We start from the raw sequence: 14,597 nt of genomic DNA on the forward strand, positions 1-14,597 counted from the left end.
TTTTTAAGCCAATTTATTCATTTAACTTATCTCCTTCATGCCACTTCTGTGGTCTGCTTTAAAAAAAGGTACTGCACATTTTCATTTACAAAGCAGCAGGAGGTTGGGACAAGAGAAGCAATCTGGGGCTTGCAGACACAAAGTTATGCATATTTTGTAACTGCTAAGCATAGATCTACAAGCAGAAACCAGATTTTTGGATATGCCAACATTCCAGGATCAAGGAAAGAGGCTCCTTCAGCTGGCAGTTTGACTCAGGGCTCATGGCATTGACAACTTCACTTCAAACATTCATAGCAGGGCTTATTTATAGAAGCTGCTAAAAGCACAGGAATCCTGCCAGGAAAATGTTGGCTATCTTAATATGAACAAAGAATTCTGGGCTCATTCAGCCAAACCATCCTGTTAACTATTTTGAATAATTCAAAGGTATTTCTCTTTAAAAAACAACAACAACAACAAAAAACCCCACACACTAAATTCTACTCATCAGGGATAACAATCCTTCTATTGTTTAGATTATCACTTTTCCTGGAACCAGGGAGAGAGAATGAAAACTCCCCAACTTTGCAAGAATTGCCAGCTTCTTTTACTGGCTCTGCTCCTGGGCCTTTGGTTGTTTCCATACTAGCCATTTAGCCTGGAATTGTTATCCATTGTTCACTCACTTTTTATGGTGAATTCCATCCATATCTGAAATTTTCCATAATGGCATTAGCAGATTCTTACATTCCAGAGTTTCTGTGTTCTCATAAGAACAGCCCTGCTGGATCAGGCACAAGGCCCATCTAGTACAGCATCCTGTTTCACACAGTGGCCCACCAGGTGCCACTAGAAGCCTACAGGCAGGAGTTGAGAGCATGCGTTGGTGACTGTAAAATATCCTGATGGCATTGAAGTCAATCTGTTGGACACCAGCTGGTATAAACTATCCCTATTCATCTGATAAAGAAGATATGCATGGTAAAGAAGGGGTTCTGCCCCGCCAAATACAATGTGCATGCACTCTCTCCTGGTGTTGCTTCCCTGCGACTGGTATTGAGTGGCATCGTGCCTCTGAGGCTGGAGATGGCCCACAGCCAGCAGACTAGTAGCCAAGGTATTCTCCTTCCATCTCTTTTTACATAAGATCTGTGCTTTTGAAAAAAAAAACACACACACGTTGTTATCCAGAATAAATTACTCAACAGTACTGCGCAGGAGTTACTCTGAAGGACTACTTCATTTCAATAGGTCTTCTGATGAGTAATTTAAAATACAATTACAGTTTCCAAACCATTACTAGTAAGGATTGGTAAAATGCTTCTGGGGCTTTTCTGGGCTACTGTTCCTTTATTTAAAATATTTAGAAGGAATAATTTCCTCTACCTTGAGATGCTTCCTGTTCAATGTGGCCAGCATTACTGGTACATAACTGGTAAACTGCCCCCAGCTGCTCTATAATTAATTCAGTTTCCAGAAGGGGCAGGAGACAACTACTTGTCTCCTTTCATTTCTTTCTCTCTCTCTCTTTCTCTCTCTCTTTCTCTCTCTCCCCCTCCCACACACTTTTAAAGAAAAATTGTATAATTTCATAACAAAAGAAAGTAAATAAAAGGAAAATAGTGAAAGGAAACAGTAATCAAAGCCCCACTGAGCAGGGAACAGGAACTGTTATTAAACAGGGCAATTTATCAGTTATCCATCACTAATGACAACCATGCTGAACAGGAAGGAATTGGGGGCAGAAACTTCAAGAAGGAAGCTCCTAATCAGGGGCGGATTAAGCCTTTTGCTACCCTTGGGGAAAAGGATTTTGCTGCCCTTTTACCTTTTTAAAAAAAAAATGCTGCTCTCGATGGCAGCAGGGGCTGTGAAGAGGAAGTGGCGAGGAGAAAGTTTTCCATTTTGCCCTCTAAATAATGCCACTGCCAGCAGCAGGATGGGGCGCGGTGGCTGCAGGGAGGGGGATGAGGAGGGGAGAGTCCCCCCTTTTTCCTTTGAAAACACCACAGCTGTGGAGGCAGCTCCTTCCAGGTCCCCTCCTCGGAGTGACTGCACGGCCTCTCCACTGTGCAGCCCGTTTTCAGCCTCCACGTTTTTTTTTAAAGGTAAAAGGGGGGACTTACTCCTCACCCCCCATCACTACAGCCACCGATTTTTTTGCCGCTGTAGGCAAGTGCCAACTCCACCTCTCCTTTAATCTGCCACCGCTTCTAATTGCAGGATATTATATCATTCTGTTAAGAGCCAAATGACTGTAAGAAAACAATCCCCTCAGCTGTAGGAAAGGACAACAGTTTGGAAGCCAAATTTAAGAGTTTTTCTGATATGCAGAAAAGGAGCAGGTAGAGCTTTCCCCATCAGTAACAAGGTTTTACCTGCTTAATTTCTGTGCGTCAGGCTGCTCTTAAGTGGTACAGGAGCTCTGCCACAGGATGTGGCGACAGCCAACAGCCTGGGTGGCTTTAAGAAGGATGTTGATAAATTCATGGAGGAAAGGTCTAGCAATGGCTACTAGTCTGAGGGCTATAGGCCACCTCCAGCCTCAGAGGAAAGATGCTTCTAAATATCAGTTATAGGGGAGTAACAGTAGGAGAGAGGGCATGCCCTCAGCTTTTGCCTGTGGGCTTCCCAGAGGCATCTGGTGGGCCACTGTGGGAAACAGGATGCTGGACTAGATAGGCTTGGGGCCTGATCCAGCAGGGCTGTTCTTGTGTTCTTAACCTGCTGTGGCTGAGTAGTTGCTTGTCAATTCTTTTCAAACTCTGATTCACCTCTAGAAGGTGTAAACAAATCAGAAGTTGAAGTGAGTCCCAGGATAACTGTTCAAACAAACGGCTCTGAGGTCTCTCTTGAGGGCTTGTTCATACATTAATTTTTATTTATATCTTGCCTTAAGCTACACCAAAGGTTCAGGGATGAAAGCAGCATTGAATATAGCACAATTCAATACTGAATAAAACACAGCTCACTGATCTCTAAATGAGGCACTAGACAAAAAAAGGGGGAGAATCAAAGGAACAAGGGGAAAAAGAGAAAGATGGACACATTAGTGAAAGGCGTTTGTACCCAGCATCAAAGAAACTCCATTATATTGAACCACTTGGTATCTTTGAATGTGTGTACATTCAGGATGTTGTGGTTACTCACAATTAGAGCTTTGGCCTTGTGGAGTTGTGTACCAGGGCCCAACAGATGGGTGATGTCTGGGCATTGATATGGGATGGGGCACTTTGAGGACCCACCACCAGAGATCTTAGTGACAGACCCCTTTGCCTAAACCTGGAGGACCGTAAAGCCTCTGCACCCTTTTAATAATGACTGTGTTAGCTCTGCTGGCTTCTCATCCAAAAGGAGAGGGTGTTGGCAGGCCACAAGGAGACAGGAGAACTAAAGCAAAAAGGTTTAGCTTTTAAACCCTTGTTCAAAAGCTCAAAACCCAGCTTCCAAAATGACTCCTTTCAGCCTGTGAGGCAATTGTTCCTTTCCAGGGACTAGGAACTAAAGTGTTTGGTGCTCTCCACAGCCCTTTGGTTGTGGCATGCTCTGTGGTTGTTGCCAATGCTCATGCCTTTCCCCCCTCCTCCTAGCTGATTCCTGAAACAGAAAGGTGGAGTGATTAACAACAGGGTGGTACTTCCTCCCTTTCTTCATCCAAATTTTATCCAGGTTGCCACACCCAGTTTTTGTGGCCATTTTTGCTATGTTTGGCACAAATGGGGAGGGAGTCGAACCCTGTGCTGTTGGTTGCTGGACCAGAGGTTGGGGTGGTGGTGGTAGCACATGTCACCAGCCCCAGGACATGCCCACAGTATGGGAGGTTATACCATGTTTTTAATGAACAAAAGCTCTTTAGGTTTAACAAGCAGAAATCAGTAGGTGAAGCTTTTCCCGTGACTGTATTCCAATGCTAGGAAAAATGTACTCATTAATTAACACTAAACAAAGCAAGTTGGAACCACCTCTATAATGCCATCTCTCCTATTTCCTTGAAATCCATCCCCAAACCCCACCTTTTCTGGGCAGCCTTTGCCCCAAGTCCCTAGTCCACCTATGACACTGTGAGGTGGTCCTCATGAGCAGCCAAGACTGGGCTAAGGGCTAAGGAAGCCACGCCCAGGCTGGGCTGCCCATAAGAACCACTGGGAGGCACGGGGTTCTCAGTGGCCCCTCGGCGGAAAACCTGCCTAGAGAGCCCACCTCGTAAATGAAGTTAAAGGAGTGAGCGCTCCCTTAGCCACGTTTCCCTGATTATGTGCCAGCACCAGCTGCTTACAAGTGGCCCTGAAGCACTGACGGGCATCCATCCATCACTGGGGGAATCCCCAAAATGCACCATGCACTTGCACGTTGCATTGGCCCGGAACGATGCATCCCGGCTCCTGTGCCTCTACACTCCCTGGAGCAGAGGCAGACTGTCTGGGTGCACGAGCCATGTGCCTGGACAGTCACTGGAGATCATCTGTGGAGAAGGCGAGCTTCTGCAGCCTTTCCTGCCACCTGCCCACCACCCCACCCACCTGGTCATGAGAACGAGCTCTGTAATTAAGCCTAAGTAAGTACTGTAGACTTGAGTTGAAATGGTCGCATCTTTCCCCCAGGCTCCCCTCACACCCTCTTCCCTCTCCTTCCTCTGTTGTCCCCCTTCTGTCTCATTTAGACTGTGAGGCATCAGGACAGCCTTTTCACTATATGTAAAGTGCCATGTCCATGAATGACACTATATACAAAATAAATACACAGTCCTGTTTTCAAAATGGATATTTGAGCATTATAGGGCCTGTTCAAGAACAACGGGTATGCAACAAACCAGCCCACTCTACAAAGAATTCTGAGCTCATTCCATCAAAACCTCTTGCTAATCATTCAAAGGTATTTAAAACTGTGAAACTGAACTCATCAAGGACTATAAACCTGCAATTTCTTACATGATCAAAAACTTTCCAGGTCTCCCAATACCATTTGGCCTCACTATGCAGGCAAGACCAGGCTCCCAGCTGAGTGTTTTATTCTTTTCCTTTCAACAGCACTGTAAAAATCAGAGTGAACTTATGCCACGGGGAAACCCATCATAGTAATAAGCCCATGGCATACCTTAGAAACTGATATCCACAGCACTCCTATGAGTGATGAAATATTCATAATTCAGGTGAGTCAGGATAGTCTTTGGTATCATGTGTAGCTCACAAAACATGCCTCACAGGAAAACATACAGCCCAGAGGTGGGCTGCATGGCCACCTCTGCTATAAACAAGCTTTTCATATTCTCTAATTCCAAAATTAATCAAAGGCTCTTTTGCTGGGGCAGACAAACCTCTAATCCTCAGGGACTTGCATGAAGAAGAAGCCATTACATAGTGCCAATGTGGGTGCTACTATATTATCTTTCCAGTATATACAAATACCCATTACCAGTAGACCTTTCCCAAATGACACTAGTAACTTGTAGCTCTCAGGACTGTAAAGATCTGCCTCAGGCAATGTCCTTGTTCATGCATCATTTGTAAAACTACACATTAACTTCCGGCTCCAGACTCTCTTTACTTGGCAGTGATGTACGATGCAGAAGGGGCACCATTAAATTGTCTGGCTCCCATGTAGAACTTTTCGGATGTTAGATAAACAATCGCTGCTGCAGATGTGTGGCTGCTAAAAATAAATAGACGGGACTCCCAGAGTTCTAGAAAATGCCATTTGCAAGAGCAAAATAACTAGCTCCTCGTCCTATGATTTGCATATACAAACACTAGGCTATGCATGCAAGATTCTCAGATGTGGTCAACAAGGCATATAGATGGAAGGAATAAGGCAAGGAGGCAGGAGCTATGCTGAAAGAGCAACAGTGCTGTGGAAAGGACATACTCCTCCCACCCTAGAAACTGAGGATAACAGGCTCTAAGGCAAGGGGGCCCCATTCCAAGACTGCAGAGCCTTCTTCATTCAGATTTAGAGAACAAAACCCACTCCATACTATGTATTTAACTAATGTATTCTGTGGTCAGATTTATACAATGGTTCTATAACAAATTACACCATGTAATTGCTTCATCCAAAAGACCATGAAAATTGAGGGAAATTGATGTTTGATAGAGGCATCAGGCATCCCTCGTCCCCTCTCAGAGTACAATTTCCAAAGTTCCTTGAGAAGAGGGTACAAAAGTTTCAATCACTTTAAGTCTGTGGTACAGATATGTCTTGCATTGTATACTTGAAAGACTATCGTCTTGCCGGTTATGGGAGAGAACACTGTTTGAGGTCATGGAAAGCTGCTGCCTGTCAGAGGAGATAATAAATGGGTCAATGGTACAGGAGCAGTAGCATACTGGAGGGGCAGGGTATAAATATTTTAAACAAAGAAATGGTCTGGCCCAGTATAAGGCAACCTCATAGGCTCAGATATACTTGGAGGTCTGCCATATTAGGTAGACTTTGATGGATAGATCTGTGTCATAAAGCCATATTCACATCTAATACATGCAGAAGAGAGCAGATCATAAGGCAAACACCATCCTTCACTCTAATACAGGGTTTCTTAACCTCTGGCCCCAGATGTTGATGGACTACAACTCCCATCATCCCCAGCCACAATGGACATGGCTGGGGATGATGGGAGTTGTAGTCCATCAACATCTGGGGGCCCACGGTTAAGAGACCCTGCTCTAATACACATTTGTAATATGTACACTTGTATCTGCCAGTCTAAGATTTTAAATAAGAAGAGCCCTGCTGGATTAGACCAAATGTCCATCTAGCCTAGCACCCTGTTTCCAACTGTGGCTGATGAGGAGGAGGAAAGAGGAGGTGGTGAGGGCTGCTTGAGGGCTTCTCACAAAGCCCCCAAGCAGGTCATGAGGGCAACAACCACCTTCACTGTTGCCCGCTTCCACCTCTAGCAACTACTAGTATTCAGAGACATGAAGGTTCTACACAGCATGACAAAGAGCTGCTGGGAGGGATGCCTTTCCTCCATGGCTTTCCCCATTGAAAGCCATCTAATATATTGGTTGTCAACATCGTATTTTGAACCAGTGAATTCCACATTCCAATCACAGGGAGCAAAATATTCTATCCTGTTCATATTCACTCCAGATAAGTTGCAAGACCTATAGATGCTGTGTTGCTCCTCCTTCCTAGAATAGTTCACATGACAGCTTCTTTGTGGTCACAACCAAGTTCTTTGGCACAGGCATTTTTGTCAGTGTGAGGTTCAGATACAGAACACTGAACCTGCAGGGTCTGAAAAACCAGTTCCTAAAGCCCCGCCTTCTTTGGAAAGCATTTTTGGGACTGGAGTTGGCAAATTGCACTGCCTTGGATTGCAGAGGGAAAAGAGCAACCAGCTATTAATTATACAATAAACATGCATCCAAATGAAAGGTGACTGCTAGCCTGTAGGGCTAAACACAGCCAGCCACTGTTTTTGCATTGCCTCCTTTTGTGTCTGTGGATAACTGCAAAAACTGGACCCATTCCCAGGTATCAGGAAGGGAGAAGAATAGCCGCCAGCAGGCAGAATATTTGCAAAGACAGCCCATAGAAACAGAATCAACTTGCAGCTTGAGTATTTGAGAGTGACCCCCAACACTGCATTTTATTAACGGTTCAGATCTGCCAACATTTCTGCTGTGGGCTTTTGTTAAGACTCTGAGATTAACTCAGAAAGAAGCCTGCCGAAGAACAAAAATAGGGGGAGAATATTTGGATGGGAGGAAGGCAGACAGTGAAAGGCATCATAAACAAATAGTTATACACTGAGTGGCCGCCATCTTGAACCAACATAGTGGTTTGGCAAAAAAATAATAATCCCATCACTGGGGCCCCCCTCTCATGTGTCATGAATTTGGCTTGTATCAGATCATAAACATGTTTTCCCTTAAGGGGCGGGGGGAGAGAGAGAGAGAGAGACTCTCATAAGCCTGTTTCCCTTTGTAAAGTATTATTTATTATTCATTCATTCATTCATTCATTCATTCATTCATTCAATTTCTATACCTCCCTTCCAGAAAAGGGAGGCTCAGGGCAGTTTACACAGAGAAATAATAAATAAATAAATACGATGGATCCCTGTCCCCAAAGGGCTCACAATCTCAAAAGAAACACAAGATAGACACCAGCAACAGTCACTGGAGGTACTGCGCAGGGGGTGGATAGGGCCAGTTACTCTCCCGACCCCCTGCTAAATAAAGAGAATCACCACATTAAAAGGTGCCTCTTTGCCAAGTTATCAGGGGTAACAATGTAAAGTAGGCTAACAATGCTAGGAGTTAGTTATTACGCTAATGAATGAACATCATAAAATGGAATTGAATGTTCCCTGGAAAACTGGTATCCAATCAGTTGAGCAGATCTGAACAGGGCAAATCAGAAAAAAGAACATTCCTCCCCTGCCCTGCTTCTCTTTTCCATGTTTTGCCTCTGCTTTGCCTCTGCCTTGCCACCTCCCTTCTACCATCTCTCTTTCCTTCTAGGACCTGGGAGTGGTGCAGGTGCTTTTTCTGAGGCTGCAACCTATGCTAGGATACTGATGTCCCTTGGTGGGGTGTGTGTGTGCATGTAGCTCTTAAAACAGGCTTTCATTCATAAGGATCCCCAAATTTGGAACCAGGGCCATCCTCCTTGTTCTGAACAAGGAAAGGCCAAATATACTCTGGTTCCTGAACCCATTACTGCCCCAGTGCTACTGTGAAAGTCAGAGTCTTGTTCCAAACTGCAGCTGTAGTTTCATTTTCAAGATATCTTTCCTATAGCAAATCACCTCAGATTGCACTGAACAGTCAGCAAATATCAGGACTTGCCTGGCTTCAAGAGCTTCCTTAGGCTCTACATACCACTGACCATACCATATGGCAGACCAGTGAACTACCATAGCCCACCACAGAGCTTGTAGGTCATAGATTGGCCCCATCTAGCCAGGCTGAGCATTGGATCCCCCTGGAATAGGAAGGGTGTAAACACTTCCTTTTGGGAGCAAGACTTCACCTCAGTAACAAGGTCTGCATGGTTTCTGGTGAGTTATCCACAGTTCCTGGTTGTCAGATTGGCTTGACCATTGGTGTTGGCTCTGACTCTTGGCTTGCCTTCTGATCCTGGTTCCTGGTTGTTTGCTTGGCTTTTGACTCTTGGCTACACCTCTGTCTCTGAGTTTTCTTCCTATTCCTGATTCCTGGTTGTCTGCTTGGCTATGACTCTTAGCTATGTCTGACTCCCAATTTGCTCCTTGATCCTGAATTCTGGTTTGCTACCTTATTCCTGGTTTCTTGCATGGCTCCTTCTGGTCAACCTCCCAACTTCAGATTCTGAGCCATTGTGGTAAGCTGACAGAAAAGAGTGATCCCTTTAAATAAAATTATACTAAAGAGGGTTTTTTTTTTAAAGCCTCCATCCCTTTGCTCAATAATTTCTTTCATGGATAATATGCCAGGAAATGGGGATGGTGGACCACATTATCACCTGCTGTTTCCTGCAGACAAATTCAAAAGCTTTTCACTTGTAGGAATTCTTCACACACACACCCTTTTTGGTTTTGTTGTTGTTTTGTTCCAAGGGCTTTCAGCATATATATCTTGGCAACAATTATTATTATATCTTTTGGAAAGTATGCTGCTACTGCTGCTGCTGCTTCTTCTTTTTTTTAAGAAGATGCTGATGCAAGATATACATATATATAAAGCAAGAGCCAGGATTAACTTGTCTTAAACCCAGAGTATATTCCGGCACCTGCACAACCAGTGCCCAGCTGAGTAACAGCTAAACAAGAGCCAATCAAGCTGGAGGCACTAGGAGGAAGGAAAAGACTGCCTCAGAACAAAATGGGGGCAGAAGAACTGTTCCTATGAGCCGGGAAGGCTGCTACTGAAGAGAGCTACAAAACTGAAGAGGTGACCTGCAGGCTTCCATTTAGCCCACTGCCATCCATCCTTCTACAAACCTACTATCACTAGTGTTGCCAACCTGCCAATGTTTTACTGGTCTCTAAGCAGTAAAACTATGGCTCCAGAGCATGATATAAGGGCACATGATATAGCCACCTTAATAAAGCTAAGCAGGTCTTGGTGTGGACAGTGCCCGGATGGAAGACCCATGTGTGCCACCTCTGGTGATATGCCCATAGCTCAGTGGTAGAACATCTGCTTTGCATGAAAGTCCCAGGTTCAGTCCCTGGCATCTTCAGGTAGAGCTGGGGAAGACCCCTTCCTGAAACCACTGCCAGTTAGTGCAGACAACTCTGAACTAGATGGACCAATGGTACGTTTCCTGTGTTGTCAGAGAGACAGTCCTGGAGCCTTAAAAGCCATTAACAATGCAGTCCTATGCATGTTCACTTGGAAGTAAGTCTCACTGAGTTTGATGGAGCTCACTCCTAAGTAAAATTGCAGCCAATTTTAGAGCCTTTAAGACTCTGCACATGACCCAGTAGGTCAGCTGTTCTCAGTCTTGGGACCCAGATGTTGTTGGACTACAACTCGAGTCTGTTCTGGCTCCACTTGTCCTGCAACTGCCCCTTAGCTCCACTTAGTGGGCAACTGTTTTTGAAAGAAATTGCCCGCCATAATTATTACAGCAGAGCTGCTTCTAATGATTCCGTTGCGATCATGTCTGTGGTATCCCTACAGCTCCCTGAGGCTCAAGACAAGTGTGTGAATGAGCTACAACATCCAGCACTACACAGGAGGATGCACGGTGGAGGATCATTGGGGGGCTTCATGATAACACATCAAAGAGGGGTTCAGACAATTGGCAAACGTGTGGTAACAGCTTCAGAGTTTACCACATGCCACATGCAGTCTGACATGGTATTACCCTCCACTATCTAAAGATTCTGCCACCTGCTATCACTGTTATTGCTCCCATAAGGGGGCGAAGAGCATGTTTGGGGAGAAATGTTCTAACCCTATTGTCTCCCTGCTAGCTAGCCTTTCTACTTGCAGTGAGACTTTCATGTAAGGAGTATTTAGAAATGTGACACTCCCACTCCCCATCTCTCTCTCTCTCTCTCTCTCTCTCTCTCTCTCTCTCATACACACAAACTCACATAGTCTGAAGTGATACAGTCCTTTCTACCACTTCATAACTCTAGCTCCTCAGTAGCTCAATGCACAAGACATCTTCTACACATTCAATACAGGCAGGAGTGGGAGAAGGACCGTGCCTGCTGGTCTCTCCCCTGATGCCAACATGTCCACTGGTCATGCCCCCTTGTGGCCCTGCATTCAGCATTTGTCCCCAAGGTGCAGAGCTGAAAGTGTGATGAGTTTCTCCATGCAATTCAGAAAAAGTTTCTGACCTTGGTCAGCCAACCCTCCATGCGTTTAGCTCTGCCCCATGCAGACAAACACCAAATGTACAGCCACTAGGGAGTTATGGCCAGCAGGCACGTTGGCATCGGGGGAGAGGCCAGCAGGCAGTCTTGTTTCCTGAGCATAGAGAAGTTCTTGTGGATAGGGCTTTTCTTTTTCTTGCATGTGTAGACTAGGCCCAAGAATAGCATTGCCACCGTTCGGTTTCCTCAGATTTCTGAACAGTTGTGGAGAGAAGGTAGTGTTGGATTTTAGCCATGTGGTCAAACACTACAGACAGTCCATGTACCACTTAGCATAGTTATAAGAGCCCTGCAGTAATGGCTGCTCATCTGAATTCACCCTTGGGTGCCTTTCCACAAAGTATATGACGACCCTGTATTTGCAACTGAGTGGACAGAAACCTGCAGCCAATCCTGTCTCTGATAAATGTACTTGATTGATATGTTTCCAAACACATTTTCCTCATTAATATATTACATTTTTAGGTGCACACATTTTAAAAGGTGGAAAAATAATGTGTGAATTGGCCTTAAAGCACCCCACACTAGACCATCAAATATGTCTATTTGTGAGTGGTCCTTAATTTCTATAATAAAATTTAAAAAGCTTAAGCCACTCTAGAACTTATACCTTGAGGTCATTAACACAATCAAAAATTGTGTTCAGCTAGGGTTTGGGAACTGTGTGCTCCCAATTTTCAGTTGTGTGGAAGCAAGATAGGAAGAAAAGCTAGCCAGGTTTCCCTCCTACCTTGCTCCCACACAATTGAAAACTGGGAGTACACACAGCTCCCAAACCCGGGCAGTAAACAGTTTTTGATTGTGTGAATGAAGTCCTTGTGTGTCTTTGTTAGATGGTGGTTTGAGATTGCAAGAATCCTGATAACATGATTTATTTTGTTTTTAGAAACCAACATGCAATGTTTGAATATAACGATGTTAAGCTCTCAGGGAGATGAACAACATGTGTCTTTGAACTTTCAAATCTCAGGAGAGAGCAGGTGCAGGGTATGACATCCACCAGGTAGTCATGGTCTGGTTTTAATGACTAGATTGAGTAATGGAGAAATCAAAAACAAAACTAGACATCTCAGAGGGCACTACTAATTAGGCTGGGGTGGGGGTAGCTCCTAATGAGTCTTGATAATAAACAAGGGCAAGCCAAAAAAAAACAAAACCCTCAAGTAAAAACCACACATGAAATTAATTGGGGTTTGCTGAAGAATGACAGGTCTTTTCTGAAAGGCTGGCACTATTTAAGACAATTAATGAACAGGGCAGAGATTTTCATATGGTACTTTGAAATAATGGCCGTAATCAATCACCTCTCACTATCTCAGGAGATGTGACAGTAAACACAGAAGGTTTGAGGAAACTACTTATGAGGCTATGGAGGGGCACAGAGCTAAGTAATTAGAAGTAACAGGATGAAAGCAAAGCTGGATGAAGACAACTCCTGAGCCTGATGGTTACTGAAGTATGGCACCTTCCTCGGGCAAAAGGGAGAAGAAAGAGTACCACCAATCTAGAAGAATGCCAACCAAGACAAAGAGTTGTAGGGTTGAAAAGAGGCCGATTCTTTAAAAATCTAAAAGACCACCTTTTCCCTACACATCATCCCTAAGAAATCATTGCACATCATTCAATACTGTTATCATAATAGTAAGGATCAAAGCAAAGGTGCCTATGGGACATGGAATGTATGCCATAGCATACCTGCCAACAGGTCCCTATGGTAAAATAGGGACAAATTGGCAGGTATGCCATAGTCCACCCATCAGCTAGCTGACCAACTCAGATTGCGTCCTGCAAGAATCCTGATCTCATTATTGTTAAAGAACCAGCACACAGTGCCTCAGAGAAACAGGGTTGGCTACAGGTCTCTATCCAGTAGATACTGAGGCTGTTCTCATGAGCAGCCAAGAGCAGGTTAAGGTAACCAAGCCCACTTTTGGCTGCTTGTGAGAAGCAGTGGGAGACAAGCGGCTGTGGGCACCATGACCACGGCAAACCCACCAGCAGAGCCCACAGCTTAAACCTGGGCAGTGAAGCCCACAAGCGCTCCCCTAGCCCCAGTTTTTAGATCATCTGCCAGGCCTGGCTGCTTGCCAGCACTGAGGGATACCCACAATGCGCCATGAACGTGTGCGGTGCATTATGGGAATTCCAGGGTGGCAGAACAAGAAGTTCAAGCCCCCAACCCTCTTCGCTGCCGAAGGTAGTGGAGGATCATCTGGGTGCACAATCTCTGCACCCAGCACTCTCCATGGATTGTCTGAAGGGAAGGTAAAGTAACAAAACCTTCCTCCCCATCTGCCCACCCTCCACAGATCATGAGAAAGGGCTCCCCCAGTTTCAAACACAGATACCCACACTGAGACTTCAGAGGTCATGCAACACACATCTTTGAACATTCGGCTCTCTGCAGACACCAGGTATATGGTAGAGGAGAGATGCAGATCTTCACCCTGAGCATTGCAGAGCTCCAAAAGAATTCCTGTCTCCTGAAACATCAGATAACTGCCACAAGGTAGCACGAAAGTGCCTGATGTTTAAGGATTACTCTGAGGAAGCAGCTGGTAAGCAACACCAGTTCCCTGGTATGTGGGTCTGATCAGCAGCTGGATACTGCTGGAGAATTGCCTGGTTATCCAAGACAACACATGTATTTTATCTGTACATTGGCACCCTGCCCTTCCTCAAGGGATTTTATAGCATCATACATGGGCTTCCTGTTCCATCTCACAATCAGCCCTGTGGAGTAGATTATGCTGAGAGAGTGACTTCCTCAAGGCCATCCAGAGAGCATTGTGGCTGAACAGGGATTTGAAGCTAGGTATCCCACCTGCTCCAGCATGACATGAGACTGGCTTTTCTGCTTCTGCATATGCTAGCTAGCCACTGTTACCAACCTGGTGGAGTCCTACTGGCTGCCGTGAGCCCCATCCCTTCTATTGATGGTCAATTGCATTTCAAAATCCAACGGCAATGGAGACACCATCCACAAAGAATACTGGCTGAAAATACATGCAACTGGCTCAGGCAACCAAAAGTACTTACACACTGATGTGTGTGGGGGGGGGGGGGTGGCGGGGAGAGATAAAAAGTTCTAGGGCAATTTGTGGCTGGGCATGATGGGAGTTGGAGTCCAATAAGGGTTTCCACTGTCTCAATCCAACCTGGAAGAAAAACTTCTTCCAGGCTATAGCAATCTGTGGAGCACTCAAATGAAAATGGTGTCTGATTAGCATCTTTGAAATGCTAATCACTCTTGAGCACAAGCTCATTCCACTCAGTATCTCATTGCCAGTTGTGG

The 14,597-nt window shown here is 45.0% G+C and overlaps 1 protein-coding gene across 3 annotated transcripts in view; it reads right to left on the reverse strand.

Moving 5' to 3' along the window:
* The window catches only part of MGAT5B (alpha-1,6-mannosylglycoprotein 6-beta-N-acetylglucosaminyltransferase B), a 312,928-nt gene that overhangs the window by 194,852 nt on the left and 103,479 nt on the right, over positions 1-14,597 (reverse strand). The window lies entirely within an intron of this gene.

The sequence above is a fragment of the Hemicordylus capensis genome, chromosome 2 (assembly GCF_027244095.1).
Source record: "Hemicordylus capensis ecotype Gifberg chromosome 2, rHemCap1.1.pri, whole genome shotgun sequence".
In the NCBI taxonomy this organism is placed as follows: Eukaryota; Metazoa; Chordata; class Lepidosauria; order Squamata; family Cordylidae; genus Hemicordylus; species Hemicordylus capensis.